The sequence below is a fragment of the Bufo gargarizans genome, chromosome 4 (assembly GCF_014858855.1).
Source record: "Bufo gargarizans isolate SCDJY-AF-19 chromosome 4, ASM1485885v1, whole genome shotgun sequence".
NCBI lineage: Eukaryota > Metazoa > Chordata > Amphibia > Anura > Bufonidae > Bufo > Bufo gargarizans.
In genome coordinates this window covers 40,992,439-41,019,219 of record NC_058083.1, presented here as the reverse complement: position 1 = coordinate 41,019,219, position 26,781 = coordinate 40,992,439, and the positions used below count along the sequence as shown (strand labels likewise).

Sequence of the window (26,781 nt, the reverse complement as noted above, 5' to 3'; positions counted from 1 at the left end):
GCTGTGTGAGTGTTTAGATATTTTTATATTGGGTGGATAGAGTGATATTTAGAGGGTGTGGGTTATAGTGTTTTGTAGCGTGTAGACAGCAGTACTCATTGCATATATATATACCATACCTCAGCATATGATTCCGAATTTCCTCCCGCTTCGTGGTAAAGAATCAAATTTTTTCCTAAAAGGGCTGCTGCATGTGTTAGGACATTAAGCAAAGAACTCTCACCCACAATGCCATGCATGCAGCCAATCAGCAGTCAGCCAGCCCATGTGATGTCACATCCCTATAAATAGCCTCAGCCATTTTAAATTCTGCCATTTCCCAGTGTGCTTAGTGCAGGGAGAGACGTCAGCAGGCGCTAGGGACAGTGGTAGAAAAGACTTTATTGGGCGGGTGTATTAATAGGAAAAAATAAAGGGAAAAATATATGTCACAATGGCCTTTCAGCTGTGAAATTACATTGTACTACAGCCATTTAGGGGTGTATTAAAAGGAAAAATTTGTAGGTCCCATTAGCCGTCCTACGATGAATTGTGATTGTTATATTTCTTTATGTCTTAATTACCGTTCAGCGGTGAAGTAACATTGTACTGCAGCCATTTGCGTCGTGTATAAAAAGGAAATATACGTAAATCCCAGCCGTTCTGTGGTGAATTGTGATTGCTATATTTATTTTTTTGGAGTGCGGTGAAGTTACATTGTACTACAGCCATTTACGGGGTGTATTGAAGGGAAATAAACCTACTTCCTATTATCTGTTCTGCGGTGAATTGTGATTGTTATTTTTTTGGAGGGGGGTTTATTAATAAAAAATATATATATATGTCTTAATTAGAGATGAGCGAATCGATTCCCTTGAAGTGGAATTCTATCCGATATTTCAGGATAAATTCGATTTGCCTAGAAGCCGAATTTCCTCGTGCTTCATGTCAGCGAATCGATTTAACCTGCATAAAAATCATCTTGCTTGAAGATCTCGGCCGAAATCCCGAGTGGCACGAGAGCCTTTATAGGGTTGTAGAACACTGTGCCTTGCAGTAACACGCATAGGGAGTCTGCTTTGGTAGTGAAAAAATACTGTGAGTCCGTATGACATGCAGATGACAGGGGTCGTTCTTAAGCCTCATTCACACGTCAGTTTTCAGTCAGTGATTTCCATCAGTGATTGGGAGCCAAAATCAGGATTGGAGCCTCCACAGACATAAGGCATAAGGGAAAGATCTGCACCTCTTCTGTGTTTAGAGCCGCACCTGGTTTTGGCTCAAAATCACTGATGGAAATCACTGACCGAACACTGACTGTGTGAATGAGGCATTATAATCACTGCAAACTTCACTTATTTGGGCAGTCACATGGCCAAAACTGAGCAAATAACTTAACCTTACAGGTCAATGTTAGAGTCAAGAAGAAGCGCACTCCTTTTACACCCTCGTGAGCTGATTTCACATAGATATCTACAGAACCTGTTCTATTAAATGCTTATACAAGTAGAGCCCCCCCCCGACAGAGTGGAGAGGGTGTCAGCAGTAAGTCTGTGTTGACGTTACTGATTAATTTGCCCTTCCTCTGATCCGTCAGAATAATAAAGCACAAAAAACGGATCCTGTCTGTGGAACATACGCCTTCACTCGGTCAGCATTTGCTCAATAATCCATCAGTATTGCTAATACCAAATAAAACAGCAGTGGATCTAAAACAGAGGTGACACGTGAATGGAATATTTGCATGTCTTCTGTGTTTTGTACCCACTCCTGATTTTGGCTACCAAATCCTAAGCCAATTCTGATGGGATCATACAGGCCTTACAGCTGCTACACAGACAGGATCTGTTGTGCGTCTCATTTTTCCTTCCTTCTAACAGATCAGAAAAAGGTCAAATAAATGATGATGTCAGCCAGGCCGAAAGCTAAAACAGTTGACTAGTCATGAAATGGGGAGGGTGGGAACAGCATGAGAAGTCCACAAAGTGGACCTATGACATAGTGGTGAGTAGGAAGCAGCATGAGGAGACCACAGAGTGGCCCAATAACAGGGTCTGGAGGTGGAAGCAGTATGAGGAGGCCATCGAGTGGCACAATAACAGAGTCTGGAGGTAGCAGCAGTATGAGGAGGCCACCGAGTGGAACAATGACAGAGTCTGGATGTGGCGCCAGTATGAGGAGGCCACCGAGTGGCACAATGACAGAGTCTGGAGGTGGCGGTAATATGAGGAGACCACAGAGTGGCCCAATGACAGAGTGTAGAGGTGACGGCAGCAGCAGCAGCATCAGGAGGATGCCACAGAGTGGCAAAGTGACATAGTGTATAGATGGCAGCAGCAGTAGCAGCATCAGAAGACCACAGAGTGTGAAAGTAACATAGTGTGGAGGTGGCAACAGCAGTATCAGGAGACTACAAAGTGATCCGGCAACAGAGTGGGGCAGTGGGTGGTAATACCAGTACCCGCTGATGAAGGTGGGTGAAAGAAGTAGCACTTAGCATCAGATGTGTGGCATCAGGCAGGTGACAGCATCAGTGTAGTAGCTGAGGCAGGTAGCCAGAAGAGACAGGTCTCTTTTTTATTGTTACCAACATCTGTTCCAGGACATAAAGCAATGGAATGACGTTGTTCATCCTGTAGTCCTGGCGAATGATAAATAACGTGGCGTCCTCAAAGGGCCTGAGCAAACGGCAGGTGTCATGCATGAGCTGTCACTGGCTGATATCGAAGTTACACAGGCGAGTACTCCTATCAGCTTGAATCATCAAGAAATCATTGATGGCCTTTCTCTGTTCGTATAGTCGGTCCAACATATGGAGGGTGGAATTCCAAAGGGTGGAAACGTTGCATATCAGCCTATGTTGGGGGAGGCCGTTCTGCCGCTGCAGCTCAAGGGATGTGGGCGCTGACACAATGTTCTTCCCGTTGTTTGTCACCATGGTTTCGATTTTCAGTTGTTGTGGAGAAAGCCAGGATTCGATTTCTTGCTGAAGGACATGGGGCAGTTCCTACCCTGTGTGACTCCGTTTGCCCAGGCAGAACAGCGTGACACCGCCATGCCCTGCACATTTGGTATGCTGGAGGGGCACTGTGACTTGTTCCTGCAGTGGAGGCTGAGGACATGGTGGAGGATGAGGGGGCAGAGGCGGACATTCTCGCTGGAACAACGACGTGAGAACGTGGAGGTGAAAGCAGTGTCACCTGGCCAAGTTGCTGGTGTGGCTGTGCAGGAACCACATTAACCCAGTGGGCCGTAAAGGACATGTATTGTCCCTGACCATAGTTACAGCTCCACACGTCGGCGCTGCCGTAAACTTTGGTAGACACCGACAGGCTCAAGGACTGGCCAGCCTTCAGTTCTACATGTGTGTGTGCAGGGCTGGTACTGCCTTTTTGGCAAAGAAATGTCGGCTTGGGACTCTCCACCTCGACTCGGCACAAGCCATCAGTTCTCTGAAAGGTGCAGAGTCTACCACTTGGAAATGGAGGGACTGCAGCAACAGCAACTTGGACAGGAGCATGTTCAGCTTCTGCGCTGTTGGATGCGTGGACGCATACTGTTGTCTCTTGGCAATCGCTTCGGTGATCGATTGCTGATGGAATGACTGATGAGGAGTAGGGGGAGCAGGAGCATCAGGAACAGCAGACGATGGGAATGACAGACAGCTGAAATCGGGTGCGGCATTCCACTGGGTGATGCAGCGGTTGCTGTGGCAGGCTGGACTACCACATCGGAGCCACAGTTCTCCCAGGCAACTTTATGGTGATGCTGCATATGTTGACGCAGGGCCGTGGTGCCAGCATTGCCCGTTTTGGCTAAAGACCTCCCACTGCTGCCACTCTGCTGACTCCTGGCCACACTAGCGACTTGATGGTTTAGCACTGTCTCACGGGCAAGCTGCCACCCTCTTCTCCTGATGATGACGAAGCCCCTTGTTAACCCGGCTCCCAAATGCGATTGGCTTCATCATCATCGAATACTGTCTGCACATCATTGATGTCCTCCTCAGCGGTCTCTGGGTCAGGAGCTTGACCAGTTGCAACACCAGCTCCCATGCCACTATCCTCATCACTACTTGCCCGTCTAGTGGAGGAAGCGGCGGATGTCTCCTCCAGATCTTGGCCAGGCAGTAGCTGCTGACCGCCCTCTAGCAGCTCTTCCTCGCTGAAAAGTGGAGCTGAGCCTACAGCATATAATACCTCTCGCGTTTAGGGAACAGAAAAGGACCGAGGCAGGTTGAGAACAGGTGAGGGCACAGGGCCTGCTCCCGTGCCATGGGAAATAAGGGCTGTGTTTGACGTCACTTGGGATGAAGTGGATGACTGAGTTAACCAATCAAGAATTGCTGGGTTGCTGGTCAAGACACTACCGCTAGATGACACCGGGAGCTCAGGCCTCTCGCTACGAATCCTGTTGCCATGCCCCCTTACTCTGCTGCAACGTCTGCCTGTGCCAGAAACATTTAGGCCTCTGCCACTCCTCTGTGCATGGCCTGGCACTTCTCTGTCAGAAATACTTTTAGCTGAATTAAATAAATTGAAAGCAAAATAAAACACCCCTAAAAGCGCGGAATATATTTTTCAGAAATAGGCCACTAAACACTTTCAACACATATAACTGCAGAATTAAACTGAGAATATATTTTTCTTTTTGTACTAAAATAGGCCACTAAACGCTTTTACCACAAATAACTGCACCAGTGAAGTGCACATATATTTTTATTTCTGTACTGAAATAGGGCACTGAAAGCTTTTGCCACAAATAACTGCAACAGTGAAGTAAGTATACATTTTTCTTTCTGTACTGAAATAGGCCACTAAACGGTTTGGCCACAAATAACTGAAACAGTGTGGTGCGTATAAATTTTTCTTTTTGTACTGAAACTGAAGTGAACTGAGAAAATATTCTTATTTGTGTACTGAAATAGGCCACTAAACGCTTTTGCCACAAATAACTGCAACAGTGAAGTCCATATATATTTTTCTTTCTGTACTGACATAGGCAACTAAACGCTTTCAACATATATAACTTCAGAAGTGAACTGAGAATATATTTTTCTTTCTGTACTCAAATAAGCCACTAAACGCTTTCTCCACAAATAATTGCAACAGTGAGGTGCATATACACTCACCTAAAGAATTATTAGGAACACCTGTTCTATTTCTCATTAATGCAATTATCTAGTCAACCAATCACATGGCAGTTGCTTCAATGCATGTAGGGTTGTGGTCCTGGTCAAGACAATCTCCTGAACTCCAAACTGAATGTCAGAATGGGAAAGAAAGGTGATTTAAGCAATTTTGAGCGTGGCATGGTTGTTGGTGCCAGACGGGCCGGTCTGAGTATTTCACAATCTGCTCAGTTACTGGGATTTTCACGCACAACCATTTCTAGGGTTTACAAAGAATGGTGTGAAAAGGGGAAAACATCCAGTATGCGGCAGTCCTGTGGGCGAAAATGCCTTGTTGATGCTAGAGGTCAGAGGAGAATGGGCCGACTGATTCAAGCTGATAGAAGAGCAACGTTGACTGAAATAACCACTCGTTACAACCAAGGTATGCAGCAAAGCATTTGTGAAGCCACAACACGCACAACCTTGAGGCGGATGGGCTACAACAGCAGAAGACCCCACCGGGTACCACTCATCTCCACTACAAATAGGAAAAAGAGGCTACAATTTGCACGAGCTCACCAAAATTGGACTGTTGAAGACTGGAAAAATGCTGCCTGGTTTGATGAGTCTCGATTTCTGTTGAGACATTCAAATGGTAGAGTCCGAATTTGGCATAAACAGAATGAGAACATGTATCCATCATGCCTTGTTACCACTGTGCAGGCTGGTGGTGGTGGTGTAATGGTGTAGGGGATGTTTTCTGGGCACACTTTAGGCCCCTTAGTGCCAATTGGCCATCGTTTAAATGCCACGGGCTACCTGAGCAGTTCTGAAGGCAAAAGGGGTCCAACACTGTATTAGCATGGTGTTCCTAATAATTCTTTAGGTGAGTGTATATTTTTCTGTCTGTACTGAAATAGGCCACTAAACTCTTTCAACGCATATATATGCAGAAGTGAACTGGGAATATATTTTTATTTTTGTACTGAAATAAGCCACTAAATGCTTTGCCACAAATAACTGCAACAGTGAAGTCCGTATATATTTTTCTTTCTGTACTGACATAGGCCACTAAACGCTTTCAACATATATAACTTCAGAAGTGAACTGAGAATATATTTTTCTTTCTGTACTCAAATAAGCCACTAAATGCTTTCTCCACAAATAATTGCAACAGTGAGGTGCATATATATTTTTCTGTCTGTACTGAAATAGGCCACTAAACTCTTTCAACGCATATCACTGCAGAAGTGAACTGGGAATATATTTTTCTTTCTCTACTGACATAGGCCACTAAACGCTTTCGCCACGAATAACTGCAACAGTAAGGTATTTTTCTTTCTGTACTGAAATAGGCCACTAAACGCTTTCAACACATGTAACTGCAGAAGTGAACTGAGAATATATTTTTCTTTCTGTACTAAAATAGGCCACTAAACACTTTCACCACAAATAATTGCAACAGTGAAGTGCGTATATATTTTTATTTCTGTACTGAAATAGGTCACTAAACGCTTTCGTCACAAATATCTGCAACAGAGAGGTGTGTATATATTTTTCTTTCTGTACTGACATAGGCCAGTAAACGCTTTCAACATATATAACTGCAGAAGTGAACTGAGAATATATTTTTCTTTTTGTACTGAAATAGGACGCTAGACGCTTTTGCCACAAATAACTGCAACAGTGAAGGGCGTATATATTTTTCTTTCTGTACTGAAATAGGTCACTAAACACTTTTACCACAAATAAGTGCAACAGTGAAGTCCGTATATATATTTTTCTTTCTGTACTGAAATAGGCAACTAAACGCTTTCAACACATATAACTGCAGAAGTGAACTGAGAATATATTTTTCTTTCTGTACTGAAACAGGCCACTAAATGCTTTTGCCATAAATAACTGCAACAGTGAGGTGCATATATATTTTTCTTTCTGTACTGAAATAGGTCACTAAACACTTTCGCCACAAATAACTTCAACAGTGAGGTGCGTATATATATTTTTTCTGTACTGACATAGGCCACTAAATGCTTTCAACACATAACTGCAGAAGTGAACTGAGAATATATTTCTTTTTGTACTAAAATAGGCCACTAAACGCTTTTATCACAAATAACTGCAACAGTGAAGTGCATATATATTTTACTTTTTGTACTGAAATAGGCCACTAAACGCTTTCAACACATATAATTGCAGAAGTGAACTGAAAATATATTTTACTTTTTGTACTGAAATAGGCCACTAAGCACTTTTACCACAAATAACTGCACCAGTGAAGTGCACATATATATTTTTTTCTGTACTGACATAGGCCACTAAACAATTTCAACATATAAAACTTCAGAAGTGAACTGAGAATATATTTTTCTTTCTGTACTGAAACAGGCCACTAAACGCTTTTGCCACAAATAGCTGCAACAGTGAGGTGCGTATATATTTTTCTTTCTGTACTGAAATAGGTCACTAAACGCTTTTGCCACAAATAAATTCAACAGTGAGGTGGGTATATATATATATTTTCTGTACTGACATAGGCCACTAAACGCTTTCAACACATAACTGCAGAAGTGAAGTGAGAATATATTTTTCTTTTTGTACTGAAATAGGCCACTAAATGCTTTCAACACATATAACTGCAGAAGTGAACTGAGAATATATTTTTCTTTTTGTACTGAAATAGGCCACTAAACGCTTTTACCACAAATAACTGCACCAGTGAAGTGCACATATATTTATATTTCTGTACTGAAATAGGGCACTAAAAGCTTTCGCCACAAATAACTGCAACAGTGAAGTAAGTATACATTTTTCTTTCTGTACTGAAATAGGCCACTAAACGGTTTGGCCACAAATAACTGAAACAGTGTGGTGCGTATAAATTTTTCTTTTTGTACTGAAATAGGCTACTAAATGCTTTTACCACAAATAACTGCAACAGTGAAGTGTGTATATATTTTTCTTTTTGTACTGAAATAGGCCACTAAACGCTTTCAACACATATAACTGCAGAAGTGAACTGAGAAAATATTTTTATTTTTGTACTGAAATAGGCCACTAAACGCTTTTGCCACAAATAACTGCAACAGTGAAGTCCGTATATATTTTTCTTTCTGTACTGACATAGGCCACTAAACGCTTTCAACATATATAACTTCAGAAGTGACCTGAGAATATATTTTTCTTTCTGTACTCAAATAAGCCACTAAACGCTTTCTCCACAAATAATTGCAACAGTGAGGTGCATATATATTTTTCTGTCTGTACTGAAATAGGCCACTAAACTCTTTCAACGCATATAACTGCAGAAGTGAACTGGGAATATATTTTTCTTTCTCTACTGACATAGGCAACTAAACGCTTTTGCCACAAATAACTGCAACAGTAAGGTATTTTTCTTTCTGTACTGAAATAGGCCACTAAACGCTTTCAACACATAGAACTGCAGAAGTGAACTGAGAATATATTTTTCTTTCTGTACTGAAATAGGCCACTAAACACTTTCATCACAAATATTTGCAACAGCGAGGTGCATATATATTTTTATTTCTGTACTGAAATAGGTCACTAAACGCTTTTGTCACAAATATCTGCAACAGAGAGGTGCGTATATATTTTTCTTTCTGTACTGACATAGGCCACTAAACGCTTTCAACACATATAACTGCAGAAGTGAACTGAGAATATATTTTTCTTTTTGTACTGAAATAGGCTGCTAGACGCTTTTGCCATAAATAACTGCAACAGTGAAGGGCGTATATATTTTTCTTTCTGTACTGAAATAGGTCACTAAACGGTTTGGCCACAAATAATTGCAACAGTATGGTGCCTATATATTTTTCTTTTTGTATTGAAATAGGCCACTAAACACTTTTGCCACAAATAAGTGCAACAGTGAAGTCCGTATATATATTTTTCTTTCTGAACTGAAATAGGCAACTAAACGCTTTCAACACATATAACTGCAGAAGTGAACTGAGAATATATTTTTCTTTTTGTACTGAAATAGGCTACTAAACGCTTTTACCACAAATAACTGCACCAGTGAAGTGCACATATATTTTTCTTTCTGTACTGACATAGGCCACTAAACGCTTTCAACATATATAATTTCAGAAGTGAACTGAGAATATATTTTTCTTTCTGTACTGAAATAGGCCACTAAACGATTTTGCCACAAATAACTGCAACAGTGAGGTGCGTATATATTTTTCTTTCTGTACTGAAATAGGTCACTAAACGCTTTCGCCACAAATAACTTCAACAGTAAGGTGCGTATATATATTTTTTCTGTACTGACATAGGCCACTAAACGCTTTCAACACATAACTGCAGAAGTGAACTGAGAATATATTTTTCTTTTTGTACTGAAATAGGCCACTAAATGCTTTTATCACAAATAACTGCAACAGTGAGGTGCGTATATATTTTTCTTTTTGTACTGAAATAGGCCACTAAATGCTTTCAACACATATAATTGCATAAGTGAACTGAAAATATATTTTACTTTTTGTACTGAAATAGGCCACTAAACGCTTTTACCACAAATAACTGCACCAGTGAAGTGCACATATAGTTTTCTTTCTGTACTGACATAGGCCACTAAACGCTTTCAACATATATAATTTCAGAAGTGAACTGAGAATATATTTTTCTTTCTGTACTGAAATAGGCCACTAAACGCTTTCAACACATATAATTGCAGAAGTGAACTGAAAATATATTTTTCTTTTTTTACTGAAATAGGCAACTAAATGCTTTCGCCACAAATGCCTGTAACTGCAACAGTAAAGTGCATATATATTTTTCTTTTAGTACTGAAATACATCACTAAACGCTTTTACCACAAATAACTGCAACAGTGAACTGCGCATATATTTTTCTTTTAGTACTGAAATACATCACTAAACGCTTTCACAGAAAATAACTGCAACAGTGAACTGCGCATATATTTTCTTTTTGTACTGAAATACACCACTAGACGCTTTCACTACATTTAACTGCCAAAGTGAACTGCCAGATATAAGCCACTAAAGGCTTTTCAACATAGCAATTGAACCCCAAGAACAAATTGCTGGAATTACAGAGCTGTATAATGGCTTTTTGGATCCCCAAATAATCTTTCCCTGCACTTGAAAATTGCTTTTCTAGCACTGTCCCTAGTGCCTTATGACATCTCTCCCTGCACTAAGATGCTGTGAAATGATTCCTCCATATCCTTTGCCTGCACTTATAAATGTTTTTTTTCAGTTTTTTTTTTTTACACAATGAGGTTTTTCCTATTGCTGTCCCTAGCGCCTTCCCACATCTGTCCCTGCACTCAGAATGCTGGAAAATGTCTGATTCTAAGATGGCTGCCATATTTATAGGGCTGTGACATCACAGGGCTGGCTGGCTGCTGATTGTCTGCATGCAGGCATGTCAATCTGCGTTATCCCGTATTCCCAGAGTTCCTTGCCCCATGTCCTCAGTCCTTACACGTGTAGCCACTATTTTAGGAAAAATTGTGATTCGTTACCATGAAGCGCAAGGAAATTCTCATTAGTTGCAAATCAAATTTTTCCTGAAGTTCGGATCGAATTCCACTTACTCTTATTCGATTTGCTGATCTCTACACATGACCTGTCACATAATTTGAGTATAAATTCACCTGTTGTGATCGACCCCTGCATCTGTAACACTACTAGGCAACCAACATGAATACCAAGGAACCTTCAAACAGCTCAGAACAGAAAGATCAGGTTTTAAAAATTATACCAAACTTTGAACATCTGATAGAGGACCATAAAATCTGTTGTAACAAAATAGGAAGAATATGGCATAACTACAAAACTCATAGAATAGGAGGTTATTAGGAGGGTATTATTCAGATGTTCAACAAAGACACTAAAGATGCTGCAAAGATTTGCCATGGAGATGGGAGTATCTGTCCATAGATCATCTATTTAGATCATCTGTTCACTCTACAGAGTGGGGCTTTAAGGAAGAATGGTCAGAAAAAGACAATGCTTAAAGACAAGCATCAGAAACACATTTGGAGTTCACCAAATAACAACATGTTGAACAAACACATGGAAGAAAGTCAGATGAGACAATCAAGGGAAATGTTATTATATATGGTGCAACTCAACACTTTCCATCACTCCAAGAACACCTTTTCCCACAGGAAGGTGGTGGCAGCATCACACTGTTGGAATGCTTTTCATCGTTAAGGTCTGCAAAACTGGTCAGGTTTGAGTAAAAGATGGAGGGCAGTGAATATAGGACAATTTTGAAGAAACCTATTTAAGTCTTCCAGAGTTTTGAGACTGGTTCAGTGGTTCACCTTCCAGCAGGACAATGACCCTAAACATACTGCTAAAGCGTACACTGGAGAGGTGTAAGTGGAAACATGTAAATGTCTTGGAATAACCTACGCAAAGCCCAGACATAAAAAAATGGAGAATCTGTGACATGACCTGAAGATTGCTGGGCACCTAGACCACTACAAGTTGGAGCAGTTTTGCCTGGAAGAATGGGTAAAAATCCCAGTGTCTACATGAACTAAACTAATGGAGACATGCTGTACCCCAAGATACTAGAATCTGTAATTGATGGAAAGGTGGCTCCACGGCTCAATAAGTATTGGCTTTCAGGGGGTGAATACTTATACATCTTAAACGTACATAATTTGTCCTAATAACTGTTTGTATCACAGTAAAAAATATGTAGCACCTTCAAAGGTAGACATGTTGTATAAATAAAATGGTACAACCCCCCCCCCCCCCCCCAAAGAAAACTAAAACATAGTTTAATTCAGGCTATAATAAAACACAACAGGGAACATACCAAGGGGGCAGCAAATAATATTGCAAGGCTCTGTAGCTATCTATATATCTTTCTGCCTGTCTATCTATCTATGTACCATATGTAAAACTTTGCTTGAGAAAAGCCCTAGTGTGTGAGCAACCATTCACACAGGTGTAACAAAATCACTAATATATGCTGCTACACGGGAGGCTGCCGAGTTCTTGAGCTATTTATGAAGGGATCCACAATCAGGATTTATTTCCAGGGCCACCCTGATATTGTCCTCTCACATCATAGAAACATAGAATGTGTCGGCAGATAAGAACCATTTGGCCCATCTAGTCTGCCCAATATACTAAATACTATGAAAAGCCCCTGGCCCTATCTTATATGAAGGATGGCCTTATGCCTATCCCATGCATGTTTAAAGTCCTTCACTGTATTTGCAGCTACCACTTCTGCAGGAAGGCTATTCCATGCATCCACTACTCTCTCAGTAAAGTAATACTTCCTGATATTACTTTTAAACCTTTGCCCCTCTAATTTGGAGATCGTTTGTACCTTACCTTAAATCTTGCAGTAGTAACAGTAAGGGTTTCTTCTTAGTCCTCGATAATGTTTAGATTCTTAAGGTACACTAGGCTGGGTGCAGCTCTTATGCTTCATTTAGCAATGCTGATTCACATTGCGTAACACTGAAAACGTAACTAGAGACCTTTAATCCTGCCACATACTCAGCCCACAAACACTGCAGAGGTGAGGGTTCAGTCAACTTCCAAACAGGATCAGTACATGGTCGGTGGTCAGATATTACTGATACGTAATCATTGGAATCTGTCAAAATCATGGTATTTGCTGTTTTGCAGTATGAAGTTTTTATTTTTAATCATATAGTAAATTATTTTTCAAAGGGTTTTACATTGGACAAACGGTGGCAAATGGAGTCTACGATATCAGTTTCTGTAAAAATGTGGAAATCTTGATTATGGAAATGAGATTTGATAGAGGGCAATCTCGTGTAAGAACTAAAGCAGAGATTAGCTACAAAGAGGGTTTCTTGCTCTGGAGGACCCCATGTTAATATTAATTGTAATGCTTTATTTCCCCTGTAGGTGTGCTGTAGATAAATTTCCTCTATTAATCGGGCACTGTAAACAGTTAAGGGATGATTCTAGAAAAAGAGTATCCAATATGGAAAAATCAAAGAATTTCTCCACTACATACTTTGTGGCATTGATAAGTAGAGTTTAGCCCCTTTGTTGTGCTTCTGCCCCCTACCAATCACATACAAATATACGAGTGGTCTACAACCTTTGGCTCTCCAGTCATGGTTAAACTATAACTACCAACATGTTTTGACAGCTTGTGGTGTGGAGATTACAGATTGAGAGCCGCTTATATCTACGACTCAAATGCTATAAATGTATATGGTGGAAAATCCATTTAGATAACACAGCCATTGAAAAAACATTATGAGAGAAAAAAAATCTCCTGAAGCTTCAAATCTTATTGTTATTGTTATGGTTTTTATCATAGCATATAAGAATGCAATGAGAATTATTGGTTTAATTCTTATATATATATATACAGTTTTAATATATCTGGACACAATCCATAATATCTCCTGAAAGACAATTGGGGACCGATTGTGGTGACAACAATAATAATAATAACAATGTGCTAATCCCTTTGGCATAGACTGGCCAGCCCCAATTGCAAGTTCACACTCACCCCCGCTTCAGACCGGCAGCCTATACACATGATGGACATCGGGACCAGGCGTCCAAATAAAGGCACACACAGGAATCACCCCACTACCTGTGAAACCTGTGAAACGAGAGCCCCGCATCCTGCAGGGCTATTACACTAGCTGAAACGGGATTACACCAGCACCAGCGCTTGCTACCGCTTCCAGTCCAGAGATCGAGCAGCGCTGGTGTTTTTCATATAACAGGCAGTATTGTATGAAGCAGCCGACACGGAGGATCGCTGCAAACAGAGAGAGCAGAGAGCTTGAGATGACTCTGGCTCTGTGTAGAACTCCGTGTGCTGGTGTCTCTTTGAGATACCAGCGCAAGAGAGCGCAGGTTTAAATAAAATGTATCAAATGTATCAACCTAGAATAGGGAATAAGCATCCATATGTAGCGCTCAGTCTAGCGCAACTGTAGCCCACTCTTTCACTACAATATATTCCTCTAGGTAACATGTTAAATACAAGTATACACATATCCCAGTATCTTCTTCTAATTGACGTAATTGAAGGCTATCTAGGAGCCTCATTATACTAAACACGCCCCTCCTTATCTCTGTACCTCCCTCTGATTAACCCGCCAAAACAGTGTTTTAAATGTTTCAATTACAAGCAAGTTTGCATTCTGTGAATTGTCCTGACGAAGGGGGCACTCCGCCCTTGAAACGCGTTGACTTAAATAAATAAAAAATCATTACAAAACCTGAAGACTCATCTATATGCCTGCAGCGCCGGATAGTGGTCTCCCACTTTTGTGATTACGTGTATACTAATTGTTCCTGGAACTATCGAGACAGGAAGAGGCCCAGGCAGCAGCACGGCATCCCTTTAAGCTGGTGGGGATAGATACCAGCCAAGGCATCTACAGCTGTTGTGACTCTTCACAACAACATCTGGTAAGCGAACTACGCATTCAATATTATATTATTTATAAGACGATACCACACATGAGGCGCAGTGTTTTTTCTTCTTTTCTTGTCGAAGCTTCAAATCTTGGGACATTTGATATTAGATAATTCAATCTAATATAGGTATAATTTCCCCAAAAAGTTCATAATTGCTCCTTATATAGAGCAATATGTTTTATGTGGTTTGTACATGCTGCCAAGACAAATAAAAAGAGATTGAGAGTGTAAATAGTCCCCAGAGGTGAAATGAGGTGACACTGGATTATTTGTACATTGCAGTGTACACATATTTATTCTCTTCATTGGAGCTGAGCTGTAATACCAGACAAAAACCCTTAGAAAGGTGTGGGGTGTTCCCACAAATATACATATAGTTGAATCCATGGAATGGCAGGGGCATAGGAGCTATGTCTGCTCCACTGCAGTAATCGCTGTCTGATATACAGCCAGGTCCATAAATATTGGGACATTAACACAATTCTAACATTTTTGGCTCTATACACCACCACAATGGATTTGAAATGAAACATACAAGATGTGCTTCAACTGCAGACTGTCAGCTTTAATTTGAGGGCATTTACATCCAAATCAGGTGAACGGTGCAGGAATTACAGCAGTTTGCATATGTGCCTCCCACTTGTTAAGGAACCAAAAGTAATAGGACAATTGAAGATTATGCTAGCTTTAGTGTACTAATAATCTTAATTTTAATAAGGACAGGAGGCGACTATTTTGCATTAACTCTCTTTACTAACTCCACAGCAGTAAGAAAAAACGTAAAGAGTAACAAGTAAATCACTGCGCAGCATAGTATATATGGGTCATGCTGCGTGTACACTTCCTCTTTCTAGAAGAGACATCCAGGTCCCGATTGAGCTCGAACATCCAGAAATACAACGAAAAACTGCAACAGAGGTTTCTGGCGAGCGGAACTTGAGGAGAATCCTGGTAAACGAGGTTGGAGGTAAGACCAAACGAAGCCCTCATCCCATCTTATGGAGTCGTGAGGTTAACAAACCAGCGACCAGTGGAGGTCCTGAAGAGGATTACACTGAAAGGAGAGTATAAAATATAGGTTAGGTAATGAACCGTAACTGTTCACGCCTGTGGGCCTTAACGGAATGGTGTAAAGTTAAATCATTACAAACAGAGTGTAAATTGTCTAGTGGCTAAATGTATGGTAGGTGTAAGCATGTAGTACAACTAAAATCTGTCTAGAAGGCAATATGAGGGTGAGAGATTCCGAATATGTCCCAAAAATAGAGAGATTACTAAAATCAAACCCCATATCCGTCACCTTGAGATCCACTCCCCCGAGGAGTCAGGGTAGGGAACAGAAGGGAGGGAAAATAGTCGCCTCCTGTCCTTATTAAAATTAAGATTATTAGTACACTAAAGCTAGCATAATCTTCAATTTTATAACATGACAGGAGGCTTCCTATTTTGCAATTTTAACGCTGAAGAAGAGACGTCCCCACAGAAGGGGGAGTGCGAAAATAAAAGGTACGGAAAGTAGATTCCCTAGACCAGTCCGCCGTTCAGAGAATATCCGAAAGGGATGCCCCTGCCAGGAAGGCTGATGAAGCCGCCGCTCCACGAACGGAGTGGGCGCCGAAAGCGGGGTCAATACCTGCGAGGGAAAGGATCCAGCGGATCCAACGGGCCAGCGTGGTGACCGAGACTGGGGCGTGAGGGCGCACGTAGGAAACTAGGAGTTGACCCGACGTAGAGGAACGGAGTGAGGAGGTAACCGAAACATATCTGCGGAGGGTGGACACGACACAGAGCTGCGGGTCGTCTGGAAAAAAAGGGTAAAAGACCGACGCCGAACCCGACTTAGTGCGTTGTGACTCTTCACAACAACATCTGGTAAGCGAACTACGCATTCAATATTATATTATTTATAAGACGATACCACACATGAGGCGCAGTGTTTTTTCTTCTTTTCTTGTCGAAGCTTCAAATCTTGGGACATTTGATATTAGATAATTCAATCTAATATAGGTATAATTTCCCCAAAAAGTTCATAATTGCTCCTTATATAGAGCAATATGTTTTATGTGGTTTGTACATGCTGCCAAGACAAATAAAAAGAGATTGAGAGTGTAAATAGTCCCCAGAGGTGAAATGAGGTGACACTGGATTATTTGTACATTGCAGTGTACACATATTTATTCTCTTCATTGGAGCTGAGCTGTAATACCAGACAAAAACCCTTAGAAAGGTGTGGGGTGTTCCCACAAATATACATATAGTTGCATCCATGGGATGGCAGGGGCATAGGAGCTATGTCTGCTCCACTGCAGTAATCGCTGTCTGATATACAGCCAGGTCCATAAATATTGGGACATGAACACAATTCTAACATTTTTGGCTCTATACACCACCACAATGGATTTGAAATGAAACATACAAGATGTGCTTCAACTGCAGACTGTCAGCTTTAATTTGAGGGCATTTACATCCAAATCAGGTGAACGGTGCAGGAATTACAGCAGTTTGCATATATGTCTCCCACTTGTTAAGGGACCAAAAGTAATGGGACAGAATAATAATCATAAATTAAACTTTCACTTTTTAATACTTGGTTGCAAATCCTTTGCAGTCAATTACAGTCTGAAGTCTGGAAGGCATAGACCTCACCAGACGCTGGGTTTCATCCCTGGTGATGCTCTGCCAGGCCTCTACTGCAAATGTCTTCAGTTCCTGCTTGTTCTTGGGGCATTTTCCCTTCAGTTTTGTCTTCAGCAAGTGAAATGCATGCTCAATCGTATTCAGTTCAGGTGAGTGACTTGGCCAATGCATAACATTCCACTTCTTCCCTTAAAAAAAATTTGGTTGCTTTTGCAGTATGCTTTGGGTCATTGTCCATCTGCACTGTGAAGCGCCGTCCAATGAGTTCTGAAGCATTTAGCTGAATGTGAGCAGATAATATTGCCCGAAACACTTCAGAATTCATCCTGCTGCTTTTGTCAGCAGTCACATTGACAATAAATACAAGAGAACCAGTTCCATTGGCAGCCATACATGCCCATGCCATGAGACTATCACCACCATGCTTCACTGATGAGGTGGTATGCTTAGGATCATGAGCAGTTCCTTTCCTTCTCCATACTCTTCTCTTTCCATCACTCTGGTACAAGTTGATCTTGGTCTCATCTGTCCATAGGATGTTGTTCCAGAACTGTGAAGGCTTTTTTAGATGTTGTTTAGCAAACTCTAATCTGGCCTTCATGTTTTTGAGGCTCACCAATGGTTTACATCTTGTGGTGAACCCTCTGTATTCACCCTGGTGAAGTCTTCTCTTGATTGTTGACTTTGACACACATACACCTACCTCCTGGAGAGTGTTCTTTATCTGGCCAACTGTTGTGAACGGTGTTTTCTTCACCAGGGAAAGAATTCTTCAGTCATCCACCACAGTTGTTTTTTGTGGTCTTACTGGTCTTTTGGTGTTGCTGAGCTCACCAGTGCCTTCCTTCTTTTTAAGAATGTTCCAAACAGTTGTTATGGCCACGCCTAATGTTTTTGCTATCTCTCTGATGGGGTTGTTATGTTTTTTTCAGCCTAATGATGGCTTCCTTCACTGATAGTGACAGCTCTTTAAATATCATCTTGAGAGTTGACAGCAAGAGATTCCAAATGCAAATAGCACAAATATTTTCTTGACAAGACGCACCAAGGTTTTTGAGGAGGAAAATAAGAAAAAATAATATTTTGAACCAAAAGGTGTGCTTTTGGTAGGTTTTGAACTAATGGTGGTCTGTGGATGACGCACTGTTATGGGGATCTCTGGATGACGCACTGTTATGGGGGATCTGTGGTTGACACTGATGGGGGATCTGTGGGTGACACTGATGGGGGATCTGTGGGTGACACTGATGGGGGATCTGTGGGTGACACTGATGGGGGATCTGTGGGTGACACTGATGGGGGATCTGTGGGTGACACTGATGGGGGATCTGTGGGTGACACTGATGGGGGATCTGTGGGTGACACTGATGGGGGATCTGTGGGTGACACTGATGGGGGATCTGTGGGTGACACTGATGGGGGATCTGTGGGTGACACATATGGGGCTCTGTGGGTGACACTTATGTCATCCACAGATCCCCATGAGTGTCATCTACAGATCCCCCATCAAATGCATCAGTGTGGAGGGAGGAGGCGGGGACACTCATGACGGGGCCCGGTGCAGTGACTCTACTCTAATACACCAGGCCCTGCAACTGTTAAATACATCCAATCTGATTTATATCTAAATGTATACGCTCTGTTCGGTACTTACTGCAGTTCCGTAAGTATAGCATTAAGACGGTGCAGATCGGCATCTCCCTCGGTCATGCGCCGCCTGCCGCAGCTCCCTCCTTATGCGCCGCTTGCCCCAGCTCCCTCCTCATGCGCCGCCTGCCTGCTTATCTCACTTTATGAATGAACAGGCAGGCGGCGCATGACAGAGGGAGCTAGGGCAGGCGGCACATGAGGAGGGAGCTGCGGCAGGCGGTGCATGACCGAGGGAGATGCCGTCTTAATGCTATACTTACGGTACTACAGTAAGTACTGAACAGAGCGTATACATTTAGATACAGATCAGATTGAATGTATATAACAGTTGCGGGGCCCGCCATGAGTGTCCCCGCCTCCTCCCTCCACACTGATACTTTATAAGACGCACGGCCATTTCCCCCCCACTTTTGGGGGGGGGGGGGAAGTGCGTCTTATAAAGCGAAAAATACGGTACATATATAACAAAATATATAAATAAATATACTTGGTATGGACTTGTCTGAAAATGTCCAAACAATAAAAATATAAATGTATTTATCCGATGTTCTGACTACCATTACAGAAAAAGAAATCATATTAGCCAAATTTTTTTTTTTTGCACCTTGTCTTCTCAACAAAAATTGCATAAAAAGTCATTAGTACCTCAGGATGGTAACAATAAAAACTAGAACTCATCTTACAAAAGTCAAGCCCTAACACAGCTCTGTAAAAAGAAATATAAAGTATGATATAGAATAGTTATGAGTGGAGATGATCAAATTTCTTAAAAGTTCGATACGGCTAATTCAACGAATTTCACATTTTTTTTTGCCATGAAGCGCATTTATTTGAAAGTAGCGGCATCTGAGGGGTACAATGACAAGGGCGGCGCTATCGCAGCATACATGATCGCAGCATCTGAGTGTAAAATTAACAATAAACAAAAAAATTTAATCAAATTTACCACCTCCATTTGCTCGCTACGGGCCGGCCGCCGCCATCTTGCTTAAAGATCTGGGCCGAAATCCTGTGTGGAGCGAGATTACTTAAATAATTTTCAGGCTTTGAAAAAACACCCATTTTTGGCAATAACCTTCATCTTGGGCCTCTGGTGTATTAGTTAGTGTGCAATTTAAGCTAGAAATACAGCTCTAATTTTCTGGGTTTTAAAAAACACCCTTTTTGGGCAAAATACACAATTTTACAGCCGTTGCTGCATCTGCACGTATGAAATTCAAGCATTATATACAGCTGTCATATTCTGTTAGTAAAAAAAACTTGGGGCAAAATACTTAATATTGCAGCCCTTGCTGCATCTGTGATTGTGAAAAACACACTTGAAATACTTCAATAATTTTCCGCCTTTGAAAAAACAGAATTTTTTGGCAATAACCTTCATCTTGGGCCTCTGCTGCATTAGTCAGTGTGCAATTTAAGCTAGAAATACAGCTATAATTTTCTGGGTTTAAAAAAACACCAATTTTGGGCAAAATACACAATTTTACAGCTCTTGCTGCATCTGCACGTGTGAAATTCAAGCGTTATATACTGCTGTCATATTCTGTTACAAACCGGATTCCAAAAAAGTTGGGACACTAAACAAATTGTGAATAAAAACTGAATGCAATGATGTGGAGATGGCAAATGTCAATATTTTATTTGTAATAGAATAGATGACAGAAAAATACGTTGATTCAAATTTTCACAGTGTCAACAAATCCCTAAAAAGTTAGGACAAGTAGCAATAAGAGGCTGGAAAAAGTAAATTTGAGCATAACGAAGAGCTGGAAGACCAATTAACACTAATTAGGTCAATTGGCAACATGATTGGGTATAAAAAGAGCTTCTCAGAGTGGCAGTGTCTCTCAGAAGCCAAGATGGGTAGAGGATCACCAATTCCCACAATGTTGCGCAGAAAGATAGTGGAACGATATCAGAAAGGTGTTACCCAGCGAAAAATTGCGAAGACTTTGCATCTATCATCATCAACTGTGCATAACATCATCCGAAGATTCAGAGAATCTGGAACAATCTCTGTGCGTAAGGGTCAAGGCCGTAAAACCATACTGGATGCCCGTGATCTCCGGGCCCTTAAACGACACTGCACCACAAACAGGAATGCTACTGTAAAGGAAATCACAGAATGGGCTCAGGAATACTTCCAGAAACCATTGTCAGTGAACACAATCCACCGTGCCATCCGTCGTTGCCAGCTGAAACTCTACAGTGCAGAGAAGAAGCCATTTCTAAGCAAGATCCATAAGCTCAGGTGTTTTCACTGGGCCAGGGTTCAATTCTATTACTAAAAAAGCACACATTTTGGGAAAAAAAACTTAATTTTGCAGCCTTTGCTACATATGTAATTGTGAGATACACTCTTTAGATACTGTGGTTCTATTCTGCTGCATATGTCATTGTGAGATACATCCTTTAGATACTGTGGTTCTATTCTGCTATTAATAAAACACCCATTTTGGGCAAAAATCTTTAATTGCTGCCTAGTCCTTCATCTGTATGTGTCACGACCATGGTCATGGTCGTGACTCCTGTAACCGCATGCGGTTGCCTGTGGTCTTGGTTTTGTTGTCAATCACAGGTGAGGGCTAAAGTATGTTGTCTCACCTGTGGTTGCCGCTGGCAACATTGTTTTTATGTGGCAGCAGAGGAGCCTGAGCTGTTGCTAGGCAGCTTGCTGCAATCTGCATGCGGTTACAATTGGCAACGTATGTTTGTGTGCACTTTCCTTGTCTGGTGTGCACGGGGTTTATTGTGTGTATTCCCCTTTTAGTTGCTGTCTTCCTTTCCCTGGTGTGTGAAGGGTTAATTCCCTTCCTAGTCGGTGAGCACTGGGTGTGTCTGCGTGGGTGTGGCTACAAGGGCTATTTAACCTCAGTTGAGACCTGAGTTCTGAGGGGTACTCCAGCCTTGTAGTAAGCTGGAGGCACTCTCCTGGTCTCATATACCATCTGCCAGTGAGGGCCACCCTTGTGGTCAAAAAATTGTGATACAATATTTTTATGTGATGTTAAGTTTATGTCTATGTGGTGTCTGTTATTATTGCAGCTATGGTTCTGGGTCCCTGTGTGTTTATGTGTGCTGTGTCCTTTTATGTTTGTGTGTGGACAGCCAGCGCTTGTGTCCAGGGATCCAGTCAGTGTGTCTGTGGCAGGTAGAGGTGGAAGTCTTTCACTCTCCTGCCATATCCATAGTCTGTTTATGGTTACATCCCATTGCAGCTCGGCCAGTTTTAGACTCCTGTTTCTCTGCATCCAGAAGGAACAGGTGGTCTACCCAGCTCCTAGTTCAGGGATCGGCGGAGGGTGAGTAGGGATCCGAGGTTCCTGAGCATGGGCCCTCCTACCTTCAAGGTCGGCTCATGCAGCTAGGAGTTAGGGTCGGATTAGGGATGCGTTAGGAGGTGACCCGCTCCCTTATTCTGTTGTCCTGGCCGAGCAGCGACTAACATCTCATGGCATCACACGGCTGAGGGTTTCCCCCATCCTCAGCCGTGACAGTATGGGTGAGATACACACTTTACATATTCTGCTATTAATAAAAACACCCATTTTGGGAAAAATCTTTAATTGCGGCCTAGTCTGCATCTGTACGTCTGAGAAACACTTTAGATACTGTGTTTCTATTAATAAAACACCCATTTTGGGCAAAAAACTTAATTTTGCAGCCTTTGCTGCATATGTCATTGTGAGATACACCCTTTAGATACTGTGGTTCTATTCTGCTATTAGAAAAACACCCATTTTGGGCAAAAATTATAATTTTGCAGCCTATGCTGCATATGTCATTGTGAGATACACCCTTTAGATACTGTGGTTCTATTCTGCTATTAATAAAACACCCATTTTGGGCAAAAATCTTTAATTGCGTCCTAGTCTGCATATGTCATTGTGAGATACACCCTTTAGATACTGTGGTTCTATTCTGCTATCAGAAAAACACCCATTTAGGGCAAGATCCTAAATTTGAGAAATATGAGGAGAGCGTTAAATAAGGGACGTGGCCCCAGTCGTGGTGCTGCTGGTGGGGCTCCTGTTGCAGGGAGAGGACGTGGCCGATCCAGCTACACGCACAAGTGAAACACCTTCCTCAGTAGGCGACAGAACCTGCAGCAGAATTTGGTCGGGTCTAATGCGGCTCTACGAATGGTGAGGCCAGAAGAAGTACAGGCAGGGCCGCTGCAAGGGTTTTTGCCGCCCTAGGCAAAGATCTATTTTGCCGCCCCCTCATGTCACTTACTCACTGACAGACACACACACACACACACACTGACAGACAGACACTCACTCAGACACTCACTGAATGACGTATACAGAAACTCACTGACAGTCACACATACACTCACTGACAGACAGACACACATACACTCACTGACAGACACACATACTCACTGACAGACAGACACGCACTCAGACATTCACTGAATGATGTACACAGAAACTCACTGGCAGACATACTCACTGACAGACACACATACACCCACTGACAGACAGACACACACTCACTCACTGAAAGACACTCACTGACAGACATACACCTACCCACTGAAACACACACACACTCAGAAACTCACTGACAGACACTCACTCACTGGCAGACAAACACACACATATACTCACTGACAAACACACAGACACTTACTGACCGACAGACATCCACACCCACTGACATACACTCACTCACTGACCTACACACACAGACACTCAATGACAGACACACATACATTTACTGACAGAAAGACAGACATACACTCACTCACTGACTTAAATACACAGGCAGACACTCACTCAGTCAAACACTTAAACACTCACCTCCCTGGGGTCCAGTGTGTTGCAGCTCCTCAGTCCCCCAGCGCGCCGTTTAGTATGTCGGGGCCGGAATTACGTCATAGTCCGGCATCACAGAGGGCGCACGAGGGAGGAGTGGGGAGCTGCTAGAACAGCCTCCCTTGCTGCCCGCCTCCTCTCCTCCGGTAAATCACTGGCAGAGCAGGCACCTGTGCCTGTGCGCAAGCCGGTCTGAAATGAAATGAGTTCTCCGGGAGCAGGCAGTTCCGAGAACGTTCTCGGAACTGCCTTCTCCCGGAGACCGCATTTCATTTCAGACCGGATCGCGCACAGGTACAGACTTACCTGTGCCTCGCCGGACTTGTCAGTTAAGATGACAGATCGCATGTGTTCGCTGGTGAACACTGCAAACTTGCCATTACTGTCAGCAACATGGTGGAGCAGTAGGTGTGCACGCGCCTACACGTACTGAATTACGGGTCTGCCCCCTTCAACTTCTGGGACTCCAAATTGGGGCGAATAAGGTAGTGACTACATTTGGACATTGTTCCCTATAATTTAGTGTATATATATATATATATATATATATATATATAGAGAGGAGATAAAGATATTCGTTAGACAGCACTGTGAGTTCCCAAGGAGTCCATTCCAGAACTTCCTTATAGCACAATTAAACCAGACTGAAATACACCTGGATATCTATGTATAAATTTGATCATTTTCATGGGAAAATTAGCCACTGAGGAAGGAGTCCTAGTTAACTCCGAAACGCGTATGGTGAAGGATAACCCCATGAAATCAAATATAGGATTGGGACATTGAAGCGCCTCAAGCTGAATATAAGGAGAGGGATCGGTATCGATACTTTTAAAGGAAAAAAACGAAAATTGACAGCCACAGTGAAACCTGACCTGCCGCTTGATTAAAAGCATCTGTGCAGGAACTTCTTCAGGAAAACCACTAACACGGCACTCCTACAAGTGGTTACCGAGGATCCCTAAACCTACAGAGAAACCTCTTGGAAGCCACACCACTGCCTGCAGCAATTGTACTACACGTGGGACGCCACGGTAGTCACAGTATAACCGGCAAAGATTCAACAAACTGTGAGTAAATGCAAATGCCGAGTCAGTGTATGTGTGGACAAGGGTATCTGACACACTAATTATTCAACAAAAGAAATACAACAATAGATTCCATCTGACTATATTGAAGTTTGTTCATGACTTTTTCTCCTTAACCCCAGCATCGCTGACTGCGATTTTTTTATTTGGGCCACCTGCTGGATGAATAATATAATACATCTATACATAGTTAAAGAAAGTAACAATTAAATTGAACTCAACTGGACTTCACTCTTCTATGATCTTATTTTTATTTATTGATTTTATTGATCTTATATGTATTATTGGATTATTTTATAAGTACTATATGGCGTGCTAAGTATATATTTATAATTACGATTTTATGTAACACTATACACAATTTAGTTCGAATAAAATACACTGTTTACATAAAAACTCTCCATGTGCAGCTGATTGTAGGTGTGCTCTACTACTTCCTAAATTGCTATACCTTTCTTTGAAGATTAGGTGAAATCTTCTTTGTAGGTTCACCCATTCCATTTTTTCTTAAGAGGTGAGCCTTTTCTAAAATACAAACTCCAAGAAGTGATTATGAAAGAATGGGTTGCTATTTTTCAGGAATTGGCCCAGAAGTTGATTGAGAGCATGCCCAGTTGAATTGCAGAGGTCCTGAAAAAGAAGGGCCAACACTGCAAATACTGACTCTTTGCATAAATGTCATGTAATTGTCGTTAAAAGCCTTTGAAACGTATGAAGTGCGTGTAATTATATTTCACTACATCACAGAAACAACTGAAACAAAGATCTAAAAGCAGTATAGCAGAAAACTTTGTGAAAACTAATATTTGTGTCATTCTCAAAACTTTTGGCCACGACTGTATAACGGCCTTACCCAACCATTGTTATACTACAACGCAATTGCTCATTGTTGTATTTTTTATATTCCCCACTCTTTTGGGATATACCCTAATAAAAATAATAAAAAAAATTAAACCAAAAACCAGTGTTTGCTAGCTCGTCCTCCTCCACCGCCACTTCCACCTACATCGCTACGTCCACCACCTCCTCAAACTCCTACTCCATATGGAACTCCATCTCATAAATCAAGTTTTTTTAATATTTATACGTATTTTATTTTATCTTATGTCATTTCACTAATTGGTCTATTACATTTTTGGGTAAAATTCACCAATTTTTGGGTGTGATATACCACTGTTATACCTAGTAGACAGGTTTAAAAAATTCACAAATTTGTCTGTTACATTTTCGGGGGAAATTAACACATTTTTGGCTGTGATACACCCCTGCTCTACCTAGTTGACAGCTTAATACATTTCACAAATTTTTCTGTTACATTCTTGGGTTGACATTTTACAATTTTTGATGTGAATAAACCCCTGCTCTGCATAGGTGACAGAGACCAATTTTTTTTTTTAAATAATCTGTTCCATTGGTGGGTGACATTAACCCATTTCTGGCAATGAAAAACCCCTGCTTTGCATAGGTGACAGGGACATAAATTTCTAAAATTTGTCTTTAATTGGCCCTTTCCTTCTGCTTTAATAATTTGTCCCACATTTCCACTTCATCCCATTGCAGCCATTGACCTTCCTTTGGATGAGGTCTCCCTTTCTCACGTTCCCTCTCTGGCGTAAAACCCTGATTTGCCGATAACCGTGATCAACATGGTAGGCTCAGAAAAGAACATCGAAAGTTAAAAGAGAAGATATCCAAATGGATGGTGGACGTCACAGGAACGTGCGATCAGGCAGAAGTTATCTAGAGTCAACAAAGCGGCAGCAGGGCCTCACCTGTCTAACGTTTAATCCAAAATACCTCAGTGACATTCCCTGCAATTTTTTATTAATCATTCCAATAACAGAGCGTCTTAAGAGTCCTGTATTGTTATTTATCGTCACTACCTCCCCGAGACGGTAGTGGGTAATTGCAGCGGGCCTGCTGCCTTCCTTGCATGTTTTCGCTTCAATAACTTGCCCCACATTTCCACCCGATCAGATTTCATCCATTGACCTCCCTTGGATGTGGTATCCCTTTCTCAGTCTCCCTCTCCGGCCTGGAACCCT

General features: G+C 41.8%; 1 protein-coding gene across 1 annotated transcript in view; it reads right to left on the bottom strand.

Annotated features, from left to right (window-relative positions):
- The window catches only part of LOC122935130 (cytochrome P450 2K6-like), a 97,610-nt gene extending 85,044 nt beyond the window's left edge, over positions 1-12,566 (bottom strand). The window contains exon 1 of the mRNA XM_044290896.1: positions 12,448-12,566. The gene's annotated coding sequence lies outside the window, so the exon portion shown is untranslated. The remainder of the gene's footprint in view (positions 1-12,447) is intronic.
- Between the last annotated feature and the right edge of the window lie 14,215 nt (positions 12,567-26,781).